Source organism: Muntiacus reevesi, chromosome 16, assembly GCF_963930625.1.
Source record: "Muntiacus reevesi chromosome 16, mMunRee1.1, whole genome shotgun sequence".
Taxonomy (NCBI): Eukaryota; Metazoa; Chordata; class Mammalia; order Artiodactyla; family Cervidae; genus Muntiacus; species Muntiacus reevesi.
The window spans coordinates 45,439,628-45,460,512 of NC_089264.1; positions in this window are offsets into that span (position 1 = coordinate 45,439,628).

Genomic DNA, 20,885 nt, shown 5'->3' on the forward strand with positions numbered 1-20,885 from the left:
GACTTCAGGCACTGGAGTTGCTAAGGAAGCTGGCATGTAAGGTAAGCTCCCCAAGGATCATTTTAAGTCACTCATTTAGCATAACCTGGGGTGGAAGTGCGATGCAGATCAACAAAATCCCAGCCATGTACCCATGGAAAAGTGCTCATTTCTCTCTCACCCAAAGCAGTTGGGCCCCATGAGCTCACACGGAGTCCTTTAAGAGCCAAAAAAGAAGTAATGAAGTTAGCAATGGAGGCAATTAAGCAGTAATAAGGTGACTTACATCTGTCACAGTCCAGATACCAGGAACTATTTATATTTAAATATCTAGACACAGATTTGGGTTACTTACCTATGGATAATGAGACTTCATGCTTTTGAGTCATTTTCACTCTCCGAATGATATGCATTCAAGGCTTTGAAGGGGTTGCAATATATTTATAAAGCTGAATATGTCTTAGTATATTTAGGCCAACTCATAACTGCAAAATCAGAAAGGAAGAGGAAATGTTCCGAATAAGCAAGATTATTAAATCTACAAATAAATCAGTGAAATTTGACTTGAAAGGAAATATGTTTTATATTTATCAATGTATAAAGAGTGAAAATACGCCACATTAACTCATAACACCTATAACAAGTTGCTTGTGTATATATAGATGGATCTCATTGATGAGTGCCAGTAAAGTTGTAACAGCAAAACAAACCCTTGTACCCCCATCCCCCAAAAGAAATGCTTTCCACTTTTGATATCCACTTTAAGACTCTCTTCAGATTTGTCTTTTCTATTATCAAACTCAAATGACTGAGCAGATGCTGACCTTCATCCCACGGGCATTTATTAACAGGGCAGTTTCTGCCTTTCTCGGGTATATATTCTTTTTTTTGGGGGGGGGTATATATTCTTATTTGCAACTGGCATAGAAGATACGGGGAGTTGTGAGACAGAAAGTAAAACCTTAGCTCTGCGCTTGTGTGTACATGTTGTCTTGTTTAGTGGTGGCACTGCTGACCCAACCTGTAGGGACCCACCCCATTGTTTCAGCTCCGTTTCATTAGAGTTGAGTAGCAATGCTCCCTCCCTCTTCCTCCCCCTCAATTCTTTAGCCTGCCGGTAGTACTGCAACCTGAAGCTTAAGTACGATTTATGACAGAAAGACACTTGTGTATTTCCATCTTCTTCAGTCACTGTAATTTTGAATCTCTCTATGGCATCATCTCCTTTTCACCTCTGCTAAAAAGTTATTAGCTGAAGGAATGGTCAAGATAAAATATGTCACCACAGTTTCAGAAATGGAAATCAAGGTGCTCTATGCACTCACTTCCTCTCAGGGAATCTGGGTTTTCTACTCCTTGTCCTTTGCTTTTTTTTTTTCACTTGTCTGTGTGTGTGGTTAGGGTTGGTGGGGAGGGTGGTGGTGATGCTGGGGCTGCAGGCACACACCAGTTGCTGAAAGGCAGGGCATCCTTGTTCTGAGGCAGCTCATCCCTGAAGAATTTGCTGTGTTCCTTGTTCTGCAATGAGGGGGCCCGGCTCTCTCCTGATTCCAAATCATTCTCCCTCTTTATCTAATTTTAGCTACCAATTGACCTTCTCACTGCTCCTATTCAGACCCACTTTTGTTGGTCTCCCTAAGGGAAAAGTCAGTACTGCAATCAATTAACGTATTGAAAATACAACTATGTAACAAGCTAGTTTGAAGTATTTTGTATCTGACCATGTTTAGTGCACTGAGCATAGTAAAATATGGTAAAACTCTGTTTGTGTGACTGCTCATTGGTTTGCTGGCTAATGCTATATAAATAGGATATTTTAATTTGAATTTGCCTAATGCATGAGTTTCATGGTCTCCAGTTAGGTGACTTGGCATACCAGAATCAACCTAAAAGCCATAGTATAAATGAAGTCCAAGTTGAACTTGACACTGGGAAAAAAAAAAAAAAAAACAGTGAAGAAAACTGTGAAACAAGAGGCAGTACGCACAATCCAGAAATAGGGCAAATATTCAAGGAGATTTCATATGAGAGATTGAACACAGCAAAATTTATTTATTTGAAGTCTAGATTATCAGCAGTCTAAGGAGACTTAGAAAAGTTCATCCTATGATAGATTTGTATGAGTTTTGTTTGTTTTTGGTTTTTAATGCTATTAATACACATTCCATATTTGGTACAAATCTAGGCCACGAGTTCAGGCAGGCATGAAGTGTGACTTTAGAACTGTGTGACAAAATCATTTCTATTTTAAACTCAGTTCTGAAAGATGATGAAAAGTAAAATCAGTCACACTGAAATTTATATCTAGCAATTGTTGTAGGAACATATGGCCATTATTGGCTATGTATTCATTCTGGTCCTCTGAAGTATACCTGGTCCTTCCCCATCCTTTGTTAAAAGAAGGTTGCACTTATGTTATTCCTTCTTCCCAAATATGAAGTTTTCTAAATCTAGCTCTAGCAAAGCTCACAAGTGATTCCTTTGGGGACCATGGTAATACCTTTAGAAGCTCTCTGGTGGAGCTTAGGCCATCTCTATCTAAAGACATCAACCTTAATTTCTAGCACTAATTTCCATGTGTTTCTGGGCACAGGATTTTAATATCCCTGAAATATGTTTCTGAAGTTTCAGATCCCACAAAACCTACCTGAAGTTTCTCTTCTCTTTCTAGTCCCTTGAGTTTGGGACTGAATATATATATATATATATATATATATATATATATATGTGCATAAACAAACAAATTGCATACTTAACTTGTAGGATAGTCATTGTGTCAGAGTATGTAAAGAATATCTAAACTTGGAGGACACTTCATTATATTTATCCGAAGTGTCCTGAGGCCAATGGTTTCTCTCACAATTGTTCATTATATCCATTTATGGTGTTTGAGGCATGGGTGTTAACAACATGTTAACCACAACATGTTAACAAATCCAAAAAACAGTGAATATTCAACTACAAAAATGCATCTCATCCTGTTCTATACTTCCATAGGCAATAGTTTCCCAACTTTGCTTTATATTAGAATTACATATGGAGATTTATATTTTCAGAAATTCTGATTTAATTGGTCTAAGTTGAAACCCAGGATTGAGCTAGTATAAATTAGCACGTCTAAGTTGTTCTAAAGTGCAGTTGTGTGTTGAAAATCACTGCCTTAAAAAAATGTCTGTGTTACTCATCATTTGCCTATGTTGAACTTGAACTTCATGAGGATGCACAACAGAAAGATACTGCATTATGTTCCTGATGAATCTCTCTGATCTCTCTGTCTCTCTCTCTGCCTTTCTGTCTCTCTTGGTCATCCTGCCTGTCTCTGTCTGTCTTTCCCTCTCCTATCTCCGTCCCTCCATCAGTACCTCTAGTAGCAAAAACAACTGGTCTGCCCCCTCCAAATGGTTTGCTGAGCCTTAACTTCTTGGCCACATTCTGAGTTCCACTATCACTCTGATTCCTTTTTCATATTCTAGTGGAGCACCTATAAGGGGTGGGTAAGATGGAGGCCATCAAAAAATGAAATAAACATCATTCTAACTCAATTTTCCTTTCAGAACTTAGGACATTCTGTCCATGCTCCAAACTCATGGACTAAAGCTGACTGATACCCTTTTGAATCTCCTGAGTGATGATTGTTTTTGTTGTTCAGTTGTTCAGTTGTGTTTGGCTCTTTGCAACTCTATCAACTACAGCTCACCAGGCTTCCCTATCCTTCCCTGTTCTGTATCTCCCAGAGTTTGCTCAGACTCTTGTCTATTGTGTTGATGATGTCATCTAATCATCTCATCCTCTGGTGCCCCCTTGTCTTCTTGCCCTCAGTCTTTCCCAGCATCAGGATCTTTTCCAGTGAGTTGACTTTTTGCATCAAGTGGCCATAGTGTTGGAGCTTCAACTTCAGCATCAGTCCTTCCAATGAATATTCAGGGTTGATTTCCTTTAGGATTAACTGATTTGATCTCCTTGTAGTCCACGGGACTCTCAAGAGTCTTCTCCAGCACCACAATTCAAAGGCATCAATTCTTCGGCACTCAACCTTCTTTATGGTCTAACTCTCACACCCATGTATGACTACTGGAAAAGTCATAACTTTGACTATATGGACCTTTTCAACAAAGTGATGTCTCTACCTTTTAATACACTGTCTATGTTTGGCATAACTGCATTCCAAGAAGCAAGCATTTTTTAATTTTGTGGCTGCAGTCACTGTCTGCAGTGATTTTGGAGCCCAAGAAAATAAAATCTGCTACTGTTTTCACTTTTTCCCCATCTATTTGCCATGAAGTGATGGGACCAGATACCATTATCTTGATTTCTTGAATGTTAAGGTTTAAGCCAGATTTTTCACTTTCCTCCTTTACCTTCATCAAGAGACTCTTTAGTTCCTCTTTGCTCTCAGCCATTAGAGTGATATCATCTGCATATTTTCAGTTTTTTATATTTCTCCCAGTAATCTTGATTCCATCATGTGATTCATCCAGCATGGCATTTCCCATGATGTAATCTGCATATAAGTTACATAGGCAGGTGACAACATACAGCCTTGGCAAATTCTTTTCACAATTTTGAACCAGTCTATTGTCCCACGTCCTGTTCTGTTGCTTCTTATTATGAATACAGGTTTCTCAGGATGATCTGGTATTCCCAACACTAATAATTTCCCACAAATTTTTATGATCCACACAGTCAAAGGCTTTAGCATAGTCAATGAAGCAGAAATAGATGTTCTGCTAGAATTCCCTTGCTTTCTCTATGATCCAATAGCAATTTGATCTCTGGTCCCTCTGCCTTTTCTAAATCCAGCTTGTACATCTGGAAATTCTTGGTTCATGTACTGCTTAAGCTTAACTTGAAGGATTTTGAGTATTACCTTGCTAGCATTTGAAATGAGCACAATTACATGGTAGTTCAAACATTCTTTGGCATTGCCCTTCTTTGGGATTGGAATGAAAACACATTTTCCAGTCCTGGGCCACTACTGAATTTTGAAAACTTGATGACATATTGAGTGCAAAACTTTAGCAGTATCATTTTTGAGGGTTTTAAATAGCTCAACTGGAATTCTATCACTTCATGTAGCTTTGTTCATAGTAATTCTTCTTAAGGCCCACTTGACTTCACACTCCAGGATATCTGGCTCTAGGTGAGTGACCACACCATCAAGGTTTTCCAGGTCATTAAGACAGTTTTTGTACAGTTCTTCTACGTGTTCTTACCACCTCTTCTTAATCTCTCCTTCTTCTGTTAGGTCCTTACCTCCCATTCTGTGATTTTTCTCTATCTCTTTGTATTGTTCACTTAGGAAGGTTTTCTTTCTTTTTATTTATTTATTTTTATCTCTCCTTGCTATTCTCTGGAACTCTGCATTCAGTTGTGTTTATCTTTCTCTTTCTTTTTCTCTTTTGCTTCTCTTCTTTTCTCAGCTATTTGCAAGGCCTCATCAGACAATCACTTTGTCTTCTTGCATTTCTTTTTCTTGGAGATGGTTTTGGGCTCCATTTCCTGTATGATGTTATGAACCTCTGCCCGTAGTCCTGCAGGCAGTCTGTCTACCAGAGCTAATCCCTTGAATCTATTCATCACTTCCACGGTGTAATCATAAATTATTCATGTCATACCTGAATTGTCCTAGTGGTTTTCTCTACTTTCTTCAATTTAAGCCTGAATTTTGCTATAGGGTGATCATGATCTGAGCCACAGTCAGCTCCAGGTCTTGCTTTTACTGACTGTATAGAACTTCTCTATATTCGGCTGCAAAGAATATAATCAATCTGATTTCACTGTCGACCATCTGGTGATGTCCATGTGTTGAGTTGTCTCTTGTGTTGTTGGAAGAGGGTGTTTGTTATGACCAGTGTGTTCTCTTGAGAAAACTTTATTAGCCTTTGTCCTGCTTCATTTTGCACTCCAAGGCCAAACTTGCCTGTTACTCCAGGTATCTGACCACCTACTTTTGCATTCCAAATACAAATGAATGATGACATTGCTACATTTGTTGGGAAGGGGTCCAGATGAACATGTGGAAAAACTGACTTGAACATGAGAGTGTATCTAAGCCCATGACTTGAGTCATACTATAGATTCAGCTTTGCTCTTTCATCATTGTCAGCCCTCCAAGAACCCAGTAACCTGTGGCAGTTGAGTTATAGTGTTCTTTAGGAAGGCTGCTTTAACCATAGGCCTTTTTGCTGTCTTTCTTTGAGCCAGTTCCCCTCAAAGCATTTTATCATTCTATTTGCTGAAACTCCTCCACTTCTCATATCATTTCATTTATATGTTCCCTATGCAGCAGCTTCTAATGATCATGTAATAATACAGAAGAAGAGGCAGACATGTACTTGAGCAAGACCTTATTCTAAATAATGAAATAGCTGGTATAGAATTAGAAAAAAAAATGAGCATTTCAGTTCTGGAAGTCAGAAGAACATTTCTTACTTAGCTGAACTAATCATCTGTCTCTTTGCATGCACATCCTTTTATTGTAGATTCTTGTCTCTAGACAGGCCTCCACAGTTAAATAATCAGCACAGTTACAGCCACAGTTGTGTCTTATAGATCTTGTTCTTCATTGTAGTACTCAGAAGAAAGCTACCTGGGTAGAGCTAAATCTGTTGTGCAGATAATCTCTGTTTTATATGTGAAATCACACTGCACATTAGAAATACATGCGAGAATACCCTATCAACACTAGAACACATTTGTGGGTGCCAGAGTGGGGATGGGAGTGGATGTGCTGGGAGTTAGCAGCTAGCACATACAAACAATTATATAGAAAATGGATAAAAAACAATATCCTAGTTTATAACACAGAGAACCATATTCAGTATTCTATGATAAACCATAGTGGAAAAGAATATGAAAAGAAAGGTGTACATATGTATAACTGAATCACTTTGTTTTACAGTAGAAATTAACGCAGAATTGTAGATCAACTACTTCAATAAAATAAACAAACAAACAAAAAAGAATACTCTACCAACATTAAGTAAAATGGCCTGCCTTTATAAAGATATCCTTAGGTACCAAATATACAAAAAATAAAATGATGAATCAAGAAACATACTTGTTTCAGTATTTTATGGCTAATGTATTTTGACTTTTTGAGTAAGGACTCAAAGCCACATCACTCAACAGATGCTTGATTCATTAAAGCAAATATGTGATACCATGTTTACTTTCTCTCAGTTCTTGTTGTCATCAGGATGTAAGTGTCAGTCATCTTCCTCATGTCAAGTACACTTCAGAGAAATGTAGCTGATGTGCTTAGGAGACTTTGTGTATGTTTTCTTTCAGGCTCTTGAGGTTAAAAACTTAGCAATTTGCCTTTGTGAGAAAGTACTTGAGATTTAACATCAGAGTGAAGGATGAATTCAAAAGACAAGAAGATCAGGAAGTTTGTGGGTAGTGGGAATGTTTTAAATAATAGCCTATCAATTTTCTATGAACTACCAGCTAGACAAAGATGATGTTCACACTGTCTCTTTTCATAACCATCAACTAATATGGTCTGAATCACAAAAAAATAAGCTCTCATTGAAGAATTTTGAGTTTTGAGAATTATTTCACATGGAGTGGACGGACACATAATTTTATTCTCTACTAACTAATTAGATGTGCTTCTAATGAACAGTGTTCACATACGCCCTTGTCCCATCAAGCAGGTAAATTCAAGGAGCTACCTGTTACTTCTGGATACTATAAAGTTTCATCAGTCTACTCTGATTAATAACAATAACAACAACATGCCAGATAAAAGGAGAAATAATTCTTTGATGACAACAGATTGTCTCTCACATGGTAATTTCAGGTTAAAATGCTCTAGTCTATCTATCCTCCTTAATGAGAATTTCAAAATCCTCAGAATATAGCAAAATAGACCAGCATGCATAAACACAACAAATGTTGAGTGAATATACATACAAAAAGACTAATTAAGGCTGGATAAACAGATATATGAACAAATAAATTCATGAAAACAAAAAATGGTGACACTGAGACCTAATAATTATAAAGAAAAATTATTTAAAATTCAGCCATTCCTGTTATTGGATCATATTATCCACATTTGTCTGTATACAGCCACAGTTTCCAACTCAAGATCATTTAAGTAGGTTTCCCATCTTGATTACAATGAAAGTGCTATACATATTTTCTCAATTCCAACGTTTTCTTCTTTCAAAGCCATAGTTTTACATCTTTACATGAAATTTTTCTTTTGTTGGTAAAAACAGGTTTTACTTTTTCTTGTCTTCCCTATTTATAGAAACTAATGTTTAACTCTACCAATAAAAGTTTTAAGACTTCTTCAAACTCCAGTGAATTTTCACTGGGGTTGGCATTTTCTCGATGAAAGCATTCAGCCAATTCTAATAACATGTTGGTAGTGATTTTAGATTTGTTCATCCACAGTCTGTATGATCAGTGGTGCTAAGGGATGTATTTAAGAAGACACATGGGATATATATCATGTGTATGATTCTGAAACCAGCTGTTCTATAAAGACTTCATTTGGTTTGTAGTTTGAATATTGCTTGGGTGCCTCCAGATGGATTTAGTGGACATTTAAAATCAATTCTCTATTTTGGTCTTTCATTGACTGGAGAGTAATTATGCAAAAGCTCATACCATCAGAATCACTCACTTAAATCAAATCTGAGGGAACATGAGCATCTTTTCCACCTGTGTTCTTAATGCTTCTTCTATATTTACCTACTAAATCATATATCACATAGCACTGGACATTTTTTGTTAACATGAATGGCTTCTTTGTTTATCTTAGAAGCAGGAACTAAGCATACCCAATTCTAAATGCATATGCAATATACATAGACATGTGTGCATTGCTGTTATTGTTGTTTTTTGAATTCATTATTTACTTGATCTATATGTATAATAGCTGCAGGGATGCTAAAAAAGAAAAATAGAAAGATATGAGGCAGCTTTGAGTAATGTGGCTTGGTGCATGCTAAGTCACTTCAGACTCATCCAACTCTTTGCAACTCTATCGACTGTAACCTGCCAGGCTCCTCTGTCCATGGCATTCTCCAGGGAAGAATACTGGAGTGGGTTGCCATGCACTCCTCCAGGGGAACTTCTCTACCAGGAAATCAAACCTGACTCTCCTTGATATCCTACAATGGCAGGCAGGTTCCTTACCACTAGCCTCACTTGGTAAGCAAACTCACCACTGATCCGAAGTTCTATGTTTTGGTTTATGGATGTGGAATAGTGCCTTAGTTAAAAACTTGTTTACCTATGAACTAGACTTGATTAACAGATTCATATTGATCAAATTCACAAAAGTTGGCATATGTAAGTCAAGATGTATTCCCTTAACTTGCTGTTGCCTCTGTGACAAGATCCTTCTTTCCATCCAAAAACCTTCTTTTGGATGTCCAAAAAGTGCTTCTCATCTGTGAAGCCTTCCTTGCCCTCATGTACAGCTCAGTATCATGGTAGATACTTGTACTTGACATTTAAAGAGCACTAGCCATACTAACTGGCCTCTATTTGTCTCTGTTTATTATAGTACTTGAGCCCTTTGAGACCTTAACTCAGCCTTCACCGAATATCATATGCAACAGAATACTTGACCTATTATGGGTACTCCACAGATGACATTAGTACTTAAATCTACTTATTTATTACACAAGTAGATTTATTAGTAATAGATTAGATTTACTGAGATTTATTAGTATATTAAGATTGATTTATTACATAAGCAGTTGAGCAACTTCTTTCTCTGTGTCTTCTCCATGAATTATTGTTGATGTACCTAAGAAGACTCCCCCAAGAATCTTGAGATAATAAGCTAGATGTTCTTTTATTTGGGGTTATATCCCTTTCCATGGATAAGTCACATACAGGAAAGAGTAAATCCTTCCACTTAAGACCAGATATATCTCTATAGACAGATAAAACTGTGATTATCCAGCTTCCTTAATTATAAATGGGTTCTGCAGGATCTATTATTATTGTGGCTATGAATACCAGGTTTTATGAGAGAGCTTCATAATTTTAACAAATTAAAGCATGAAGTAAAAAGCAGATATAGAAAATTTAGATCAGAATAAACACAGGTTCCACCTCTCTCAACCGTAACGTATATAAATATACCACTTGAAACATTTTGCCCCTGCAAAAGTATTTCAAATGGATCAATGGCATGTTTTGGTCTAAGTCTTTTCACAGCTGCAGTGAAAGTGGAATTATGGAAATGGTTAGCCTCGGGTCTATCGTCGTTCATCTTGAGCCCAGGATGCCAGGAGTTTGCAGCTATTATTGTATCATATTCAGCAATTTACTCCAATGAAGTCTTGTGGAAATCCTATATAATGTTAGAAAGATGTGAATTTAAGCTGTATAACCATGCAGTGCACAGTATGAAAGGTAGTATATGCTGTGATCTACAATAACTGGCATCTTAACACATGAGCATGACGAGACCTGTGTCAATGAAGAAATACATTCAAGATTATTAGCTTCAATTCTGGTATATGCAAGTTATCATTATCTACTGGTAATATAATTGATGACTAAATGATTCATTATAGATGCAGGTGCAATATGTATAACATTTGAAAATACTGAACTACTCATAAATGTAATATGGGCATCAAAATAAATATGAAATTATTGCTAAATAGATAAAAGAAAAGTATTGAATGGCATCCCCCATTTGAAAGTATTTTAAACAGCCCCGCGACTGACAAATTATGTATATAAGTCATGGAGATATATTTGTCTAGCATATCAAACTACAAAATCCACATTTGCTGAATAAAAGGGAAGAAATAGAAATGTTAGGTGCATAAACTTTATAAAATTAATGCATTAAATATTAATATGAAGCCATAGTGCCAAGAGGTTTTTCCTGCAAAAAGAAACTTTTTTATTTACCTAATAAGCTTGTGTGCAAGTGTTCTCAGTAAGGACAGTTAGCACTTCTGAGAGAACATTCAATCTGCCTGGCTCTCCAAGTAATAGCAAATTGAGGGTACAGATGATAGAATCTTAGTCCTGGATGGGAGCTCAGAAATAATTTAGTCTGCATAGATGAGGGCCCTTAGGTCCAGAGCTGTTGAATGATTCACATAAGTTCACATAATTGCCTAGTGACAGAGCTGGGATTAGAACCCCTGTCCAATGACAGAGTCGAGGGCCCTGGGCTACCCCTCCCCAAGGAAGCTAGAATATGACTGCTAACATATCAGCCTGACCTTGGTGACTTAAAATTTACTTCTCAGAATATAACACGATTATGGACTAGCAACCCAGAAGCTGCTTTAAAGTTTATTTCTGTTAGAAATTAGGGACTATTTGGGGCTTATTTTAGGAAAAGTGAATGTAAAGAAGCATTTGTGTCTTTGTCCAAGGTTGTTAGGTGCCTGGGAAGGCAATTCTTGGGAGAGACAGATGGCCTTTGTGCTCTAACATCCTCTTCCATCACCAGTGGGAGGTGTGAGAGTTCACATGATCACTGAGCTCAGCTGGGTTACACTTGATTCCTGAAGCCACGTAAGATATTGAGGAAACAGTGATGCATAATGCTCCCCAGTCCCCAGACCTGCTTTCTTAAGGTAACTCAAGGGAGTTTAGATCTTTAAAAGATCAGCTCTTTCAAGTGGTTTAGAACATCAGACTTACCCTAGAAACCTCAGTGGGGCTCCTTCCTCAAGCTGCCTTCTCCAGATGTTGCTAAGAGAACAGCTGTGCCAGTACCATACTGTCTTGATGACTGTGGCTTTGTAGTAGAGTCTGAAGTCAGGGAGGGTGATTCCTCCAGTTCCATTCTTCTTTCTCAAGATTACTTTGGCTATTCGTGGTTTTCTGTATTTCCATACAAATTGTGAAATTATTTGTTCTAGTTCTGTGAAAAATACCGTTGGTAGCTTGATAGGGATTGCATTGAATCTATAGATTGCTTTGGGTAGAATAGCCATTTTGACAATATTGATTCTTCCAATCCATGAACAGGGTATGTTTCTCCATCTGTTTGTGTCCTCTTTGATTTCTTTCATCAGTGTTTTATAGTTTTCTATGTACAGGTCTTTTGTTTCTTTAGGTAGATATACTCCTAAGTATTTTATTCTTTTTGTTGCAATGGTGAATGGTATTGTTTCCTTAATTTCTCTTTCTGTTTTCTCATTGTTAGTGTATAGAAATGCAAGGGATTTCTGTGTATTAACTTTATATCCTGCAACTTTACTATATTCGTTGATTAGCTCTAGTAATTTTCTGGTAGAGTCTTTAGGGTTTGCTATGTAGAGGATCATGTCATCTGCAAACAGCGAGAGTTTCACTTCTTCTTTTCCTATCTGGATTCCTTTTACTTCTTTTTCTGCTCTGATTGCTGTGGCCAAAACTTCCAAGACTATGTTGAATAGTAGTGGTGAGAGTGGGCACCCCTGTCTTGTTCCTGATTTCAGGGGAAATGCTTTCAATTTTTCACCATTGAGGGTGATGCTTGCTGTGGGTTTGTCATATATAGCTTTTATTATGTTGAGGTATGTTCCCTCTATTCCTGCTTTCTGGAGAGTTTTAATCATAAATGGGTGTTGAATTTTGTCAAAGGCTTTCTCTGCATCTATTGAGATAATCATATGGTTTTTATCTTTCAATTTGTTAATGTGGTGTATTACATTGATTGACTTGCGGATATTAAAGAATCCTTGCATTCCTGGGATAAAGCCCACTTGGTCATGGTGTATGATTTTTTTAATATGTTGTTGGATTCTGTTTGCTAGAATTTTGTTAAGGATTTTTGCATCTATGTTCATCAGTGATATTGGCCTGTAGTTTTCTTTTTTTGTGGCATCTTTGTCTGGTTTTGGAATTAGGGTGATGGTGGCCTCATAGAATGAGTTTGGAAGCTTACCTTCTTCTGCAATTTTCTGGAAGAGTTTGAGTAAGATAGGTGTTAGCTCTTCTCTAAATTTTTGGTAGAATTCAGCTGTGAAGCTGTATGGTACTGGCACAAAGACAGAAATATAGATCAATGGAACAGAATAGAAAGCCCAGAGATAAATCCATGAACCTATGGACACCTTATCTTTGACAAAGGAGGCAAGGATATACAATGGAAAAAAGACAACCTCTTTAACAAGTGGTGCTGGGAAAACTGGTCAACCACTTGTAAAAGAATGAAACTAGAACACTTTCTCACACCATACACAAAAATAAACTCAAAATGGATTAAAGATCTAAATGTAAGACCAGAAACTATAAAACTCCTAGAGGAGAACATAGGCAAAACACTCTCTGACATAAATCTCAGCAGGGTCCTCTATGACCCACCTCCCAGAATATTGGAAATAAAAGCAAAACTAAACAAATGGGACCTAATGAAACTTAAAAGCTTTTGCACTACAAAGGAAACTATAAGTAAGGTGAAAAGACAGCCCTCAGATTGGGAGAAAATAATAGCAAATGAAGAAACAGACAAAGGATTAATCTCAAAAATATACAAGCAACTCCTGAAGCTCAATTCCAGAAAAATAAATGACCCAATCAAAAAATGGGCCAAAGAACTAAACAGACATTTCTCCAAAGAAGACATACAGATGGCTAACAAACACATGAAAAGATGCTCCACATCACTCATTATTAGAGAAATGCAAATCAAAACCACAATGAGATACCATTACACGCCAGTCAGGATGGCTGCTATCCAAAAGTCTACAAGCAATAAATGCTGGAGAGGGTGTGGAGAAAAGGGAACCCTCTTACACTGTTGGTGGGAATGCAAACTAGTACAGCCACTATGGAAAACAGTGTGGAGATTTCTTAAAAAACTGGAAATAGAACTGCCATATGACCCAGCAATACCACTACTGGGCATACACACCGAGGAAACCAGATCTGAAAGAGTCACGTGCACCCCAATGTTCATCGCAGCACTGTTTATAATAGCCAGGACATGGAAGCAGCCTAGATGCCCATCCGCAGATGAATGGATAAGGAAGCTGTGGTACATATACACCATGGAATATTACTCAGCCGTTAAAAAGAATTCATTTGAATCAGTTCTAATGAGATGGACGAAACTGGAGCCCATTATACAGAGTGAAGTAAGCCAGAAAGATAAAGAACATTACAGCATACTAACACATATATATGGAATTTAGAAAGATGGTAACGATAACCCTATATGCAAAACAGAAAAAGAGACACAGAAGTACAGAACAGACTTTTGAACTCCGTGGGAGAAGGTGAGGGTGGGATGTTTCAAAAGAACAGCATGTATATTATCTATGGTGAATCAGATCACTAGCCCAGGTGGGTTGCATGAGACGAGTGCTCGGGCCTGGTGCACTGGGAGGACCCAGAGGAGTTGGGTGGAGAGGGAGGTGGGAGGGGGGATCGGGATGGGGAATACGTGTAACTCAATGGCTGATTCGTGTCAATGTATGACAAAACCCACTGAAATGTTGTGAAGTAATTGGCCTCCAACTAATAAAATAAAATTAAAAAAAAAAAAAAAAAAAAAAAAAAAAAAGAGAACAGCTGTGCCGACTGGCTGACGGAAGGACTCAAGAGACTGATGGACTGTTAAGGGAAGACAGCCAGTTGCTTACAGAAGCAACATCTGGGTTTGGCTCATTGGAATCAGTGTCAATATACCAACAGGAATTTCAGATTTATCTGAGGAGACACCATGTTTCTGCAGTTTTGCTTCATCGATCATCCCAAATTAGGATGTGGTTCTCACATCTACTCTGTCTTGTGACTATCAGAAGGGAGGGAAGACTATACTTTAGATTATTCGCTACCTTTTTTTGTACTTCAGTTCACTTTGTGCTAGAGGACTTACAGGTGCAGTCTCATTAAACCATCTCAATTATCTGAGGAAGTTTCTATCAATAGCTTTGTTTTCAAAATAGAGAAACAGAGACTCAGGGAAGTTCAGTTCAGTCACTCAGTTGTGTCCGACTCGTTGCAACTCCATGGACTGCAGCACACCATGCATCCCTGTCCATCACCAACTCCCAGAGTTTACTCAAACTCATGTCCATTGAGTCGGTGATGCCATCCAACCATCTCATCCTCTGTCGTCCTCCTCTCCTCCCACCTTCAATCTTTCCCAGCATCAGAGTCTTTTCCAAGGAGTCAGTTTGTTCCATCAGGTGGCCAAAGAATGGGAGTTTCAGCTTCAGCATCAGTCCTTCCAATGAATATTCAACCTGATTTCCTTTAAGATGGACTGATTGGATCTCCTTGCAGTCCAAGGGACTCTCAAGAGTCTTCTCCAACACCACAGTTCAAAAGCATAAATTCTTCAGGGCTCAAACTTCTTTAAGGTTCAAATCTCACATCCATACATGACTACTGGAAAAACCATAACTTTGACTAGGTAAACCTTTGTCAACAAAGTAATGTCTCTGCTTTTTAATACACTGTGTAGGTTGGTCATAACTTTTCTTCCAAGGAGAAAGTATCTTTTAATTTCATGGCTGCAGTAACCATCTGCAGTGATTTTGGAGCCCCCCAAAAATAAAGTCTGTCACTGTTTCCATTGTTTCACCATCTATTCACCATGAAGTCATGGGACCAGATGCCATGACCTTAGTTTTCTGAATGCTGAGCTTTAAGCCAACTTTTTCACTCTCCTCTTTCACTTTCACCAAGACCCTCCTTAGTTGTTCTCTGCTTTCTGCCATAAGTGTGGGTGTCATCTGCATATCTGAGGTTATTTTTATTTCTCCTGCAATCTTGATTCCAGCTTCATCCAGTCCAGCATTTCTTATGATGTACTCTGCATTTAAGTTAAATAAGCAGGGTGACAATACACAGCCTTGATGTACTCCTCTTCTGATTTGGAACCAGTGTTGTTCCATGTCCAGTTCTAACTGTTGCTTCTTGACCTGTGGACCGATTCCTCAAGAGGCAAGTCAGGTGGTCTGGTATCTCTTTAAGAATTTTCCACAGTTTGCTGTTATCTACACAGTCAAAGGCTTTGGCATAGTCAATAAAGCAGAAGAAAATGTTTTTCTGGAACTCTCTCGCTTTTTCTATGACCCAATGGATGTTAGCAATTTGATCTCTCGTTCCTCTGCCTTTTCTAAATCCAACTTGAACATCTGGAAGTTCACGGTTCACATACTGTTGAGACCTGGTTTGGAAAATTCTGAGCATTACTTTGCTAATGTGTGAGTTGAGTGTAATTGTGTGGTAGTTTGAGCATTCTTTGGCATTGCCTTTCTTTGGGATTGGAATGAAAAGTGACCTTTTCGAGTCCTGTGGCCACGGCTGAGTTTTCCAAATTTGCTGGCATATTGAGTGCACACTTTCACAGCATCATCTTTCAGGGTTTGAAATAACTCAACTGGAAATCTATCACCTCCACTAGCTTTGTTCCTAGTGATGCTTCCTAAGGTCCACTTGACTTTAGATTCCAGGATGTCTGGCTCTAGGTGAGTGATCACACCATCATGATTATCTGGGTCATGAAGATATTTTTTGCATAGTTCTGTGTATTCTTGCCACCTCTTCCTAATATCTTCTGCTTCTGTTAGGCCCATACCGTTTCTGTCCTTTATTGTGTCCATCTTTGCATGAAATGTTCCCTTTGTATCTCTAATTTTCTTGAAGAGATCTCTAGTCTTCCCCATTCTATTGTTTTCCTTTATTTCTTTGCATTGATCACTGAAGAAAACTTTCTTATCTCTCCTTGCTATCCTTTGGAACTCTGCATTCAAATGGGTATATCTTTACTTTTCTCCTTTGCCTTTTGCTTCTCTTCTTTTCACAGCTATGTATAAGGCCTCCTCAGGCAACCTTTTTGCATTTCTTTTTCTTGGAGTTGGTCTTGATCACTGCCTCCTGTACAATGTCAGGAACCTCTGTCTATTGTTCTTCGGGCACTCTGACTATTGGATCTAATCCCTTGAATCTATTTGTCACTTCCATTGTATAATCATAAGGGATTTGATTTAGGTCATACCTGAATGGTCTAGTCTGCAGATATGGAAGTGACTAACCTAAATTCTTTTTGGTATGATTGAAATTAGAAACAGGTCTGTCCCACTCTAAAGTTCATGGTCTTCCCTCTGGACCACTCATTCCTTCATATTCTCATTCTTTTATTCTATATCTATGTTAGAAGACTGAATTGCAATTTTATAAAGCTGTGGAAATACTAACTTTGGGTTTTCAGATGATATTCTTACTCAGTTATAAGAATGCAGATAGAATATTCCAGATGGAGAGATTTAAAACAAGATACAGCTGGTAATGTGTTGTCTTCCTAGCTCTCATTGCAGTTTCAAGTGCACGAAGAATAATTTAAGGATTTGAAAATGATAACATGACATCCTTCATTTGCTGTAGTTAGAAATCATGGAATCACAAGTAGTAGACAGGTTACTTGGGCATGACAGAATCAGGAGCATCTTGTCTTGCTTCTTTATACATGTAGGTTGCTATGGTAACAAAAGGTATTGACTCCAAGAAAGAATTGAAGCTATTCTAATATTTTAGTTAGTAAGATGGAGTGAAAGTTTCTTGTTCTGAGAGCACGTGAAAGAGCAACATTATCTTATAACTAGTGATCACCATTTGGCTAATAAAATACTGCAAGATTAAATTTTTTCTTGGTGAAATGTTTTTTTCCCTTTACTTTTTCCTTTATATTACTCTATAGTACAAAAAGAACCAAAGCTGTGAAAGAGGAGGAGGTGTCCTAGTATCTGTGACAATGCTACTTCGAAGATCACAGAGATTAGAGTTGAGCTTAGTGGCCTGATTATGTCCACGAAGCACTTTCTCTACAATTTGCTGCCTCTTTTTTCTCTAAATAGAACCCATAATTAACACTACATTGGGTTCGCTAAGGTTCATTAAAGCTGGACTCTATAAATAATCTTTTGTTATTAAAGAATATATATATATATATATATATATATATATATATATATAATATTTCTATACCTTTCTTTAAATGGGAGATATATTTCTATCTCCCATTTGGAGATAGAAGTCAGACAGCTGCTTTATTTTTTCTTCTTCCTCAATTGAAATAAAACTTTCAAGTTTCATATACAGTCAGAAAAACAACAGCTCTGTTGGAATAATTTTTAAAAATTATTCTAAGCACAGTTAGTATACTGATTACAGCAATTGGAAAAATAATATTTGACTTATCCTTATCAATGTCCTATCCAATTAAGAGGATTGATGCATTTCTTGTAGACATAGGGCACATGTCTATGGGAAGCAACAGCTTACTGCTTTGAAAACTAAAGGGCTATAAAACACTCTGCCACAAGATAAAGTCCTTGTATGAATAGAAGAGAGAGATTCATTTAATTTAAATATCATCCTGATTTGCATTTCAAAATAAATAAGGACTTTTTGAAGCATGCCTCAAAATAGTTGTAGGGAAAACAGCATTTTGGGGAAAAAAACCTAAATTATACCATTTCTAGAAAACAAATGGCTCATTTGCTGTAATCTGAAATGACTATTTCACTTATCTGTATACATTGTTTCATACAATATATGGCTATCAGGTTTCATCAAATTTTTAAAAGGATTTTTTAGAAGGAAAGGTAATTGAAGTAAAAATGATGCTTCTAACTCCAACTGATTTGACATCCCAATTAAAACTGATATCTCTAATGAACATTCTGGATAGACAAAATCAGAGCACATTGGGTGTTAGACATTCTAGCCAGAGTACAAAATGTGTCCTTCAGAAATCCTAGATTTGTTCCTTCTCCAATTCCAGCCCCCAGGGAATTGTTTTATCTACCCAATACCCTCTCCTCTTTATTTTCTTTAAAAATGATTTCTTTTTTTGGCTACCCAGAATGAGAAAATTAATCTAATTTATCTCTCTTTGGTCCAAGCAATGGTCAAATGAGTTGAACCAAACCAACTAGACTTCTTCCTTCTGATTTTAAATTCTGCAACAGGAAGACTAGATTTTCTTTGTAGGTGAAAGGCTGTTAGAATAAAAGAACAAGACCCCTAGTGCCATTTTTGATGTTCAGAAGAAGTCCACACACATAAAGGGAACATGAAGCTGATCTGTGAAGTAAAGCAGAGAGAAGACCCAACGCTAACTCGATCCGAGTCCTGACTCCCAGGCTACCCTCAGTGCTACTCAACTGCCACTCATTTTATGGTTGGCTTACATGATCTAATAAATTTCCGTTTTACCTTAAGTTGACTCAATCTGTTTTATTTTAATTATAATAAAAATACTTCTTGATTAATTCCCTTAATACACTGCTTACTTCTTCCAACAAGGGGACGTGAGATCAAAGAAAAATCTCTTCACCTTCTCCACACCTCATTTTCTCATCTGTAAAATGAGGGTGTGGATCTAAATAATTTGTCATCTTCATCTAACTTGCATAGTCTGATTCCCTCTTGACCCACAGAGCTGAAAACTTGTCACACCTGAAGTTGTTGCAAGTGTGATAGCTGCTGGCAAGAATTAAAAAAATAATGCTTTGCATTATTCCATTTTTTGCAGCCATTTTTTACTCTAATATCTCCACTTCTCAACTGTTTCTCTTATCACTTAAGAGGTAGTTACAAAAATTTACTCAAAATGTGGAATTCACAGCTAAACTCTGCTTTCTCCATTTCTAAGGTTGATACAAGTGTATCATGAGGGCTTCTGAGCAATTGTTCAACTAAAGCTAAATCCCACTATTTTTAGGGAGTTACTCCCAAACTTTTCTACAGAAATATCTGTAATAGCCACAGATTTAACTGTGTTTTCTGTAGGGTTCTAGATCTCTGTGAATCTGAAATGAACTATCACAAGGACAAAATATATTAGAGACTTGTTGGCTCCAACATGAAGAATCCAACATTAATTGTATATTCTATTGAATAATACAAAAGCAGTGTTTTCATTTACTTAAAATTAAGTGAAATGTATTCTTCAGATATACATCATGTTTTACTGTTGATGACTCTAGTGAGAAAGAGCTCACCTCCCAATGCATGAGACTTAAGAGACGCAGGTTCCATCCCTGGATCTGGAAGATCCTCTGGAGAAGGAAATGGCAAACCACTCCAGTATTCTTGCCTGGAATAGTCCATGTTCAGAGGAGCCTGGAGGGTTACAGTCCATTGGCTTGCACAGAACTGGACATGACTGAATTGACTTAGCATGGCTCGGCATCCTGAATATACTAAAGGACAGGTAACTGAGAGGCTTTTAGTATTGATGGCTCCTATTAAGCATGTTTTCTGAAAGTGGAATCATATAAAGCCAGTTGTACATATCAACACAACTCAGATCATCTCATCAGGTTTTCTTCATCACATTGTTAAGAGAATCAAAAGCACAGTATAGACATTTGAAGAAACAGAGCACTCAGGGAAAGTTCAAAGCAGGAAGCAAACTCAAAAGGAGACATAAATACCCAGGAAACAGCTTCAAAGCAGGGAGCAACTGCAGAGAAAACAGAAGTGAGAATTGCTTATGTGATGTGGGGCTGAACTCATACCCAAATCATCTCTGCTGCTATCCCAGGGGAGGAAGAGTGGCCAGTAGCTATGGTAAAAACAAGCAAATGAACGAACAAAAAAACAGGTTGGAGCATCAGGGAAGACAGAAACCTAGAGAAACAGAATGAGCCTGAGACAAATGAGAATTCCTGGAGCTTGATTTCAGAAAAACATGCCTATGGAGAATGAGAGCTATTGCTTACTTTAAGAAACGCTAATTTTACTGATCACGTGGCATTAACAGATTGTTGCCTAGCTTTGAACATTTTTAAAGTAGAGGAACTTTTTTGTCAGTTCTGATATGATAATTACAGAAAACACATCCTTTAATTGAACATCCTTTAATGGAATCACTTGGCCAGGAATCCAAATAGCAAAATGTTTATAATACTATTCTATGTGCAATAGAAGTTATGCAACATGTTTCTTCTCAGAAAAGA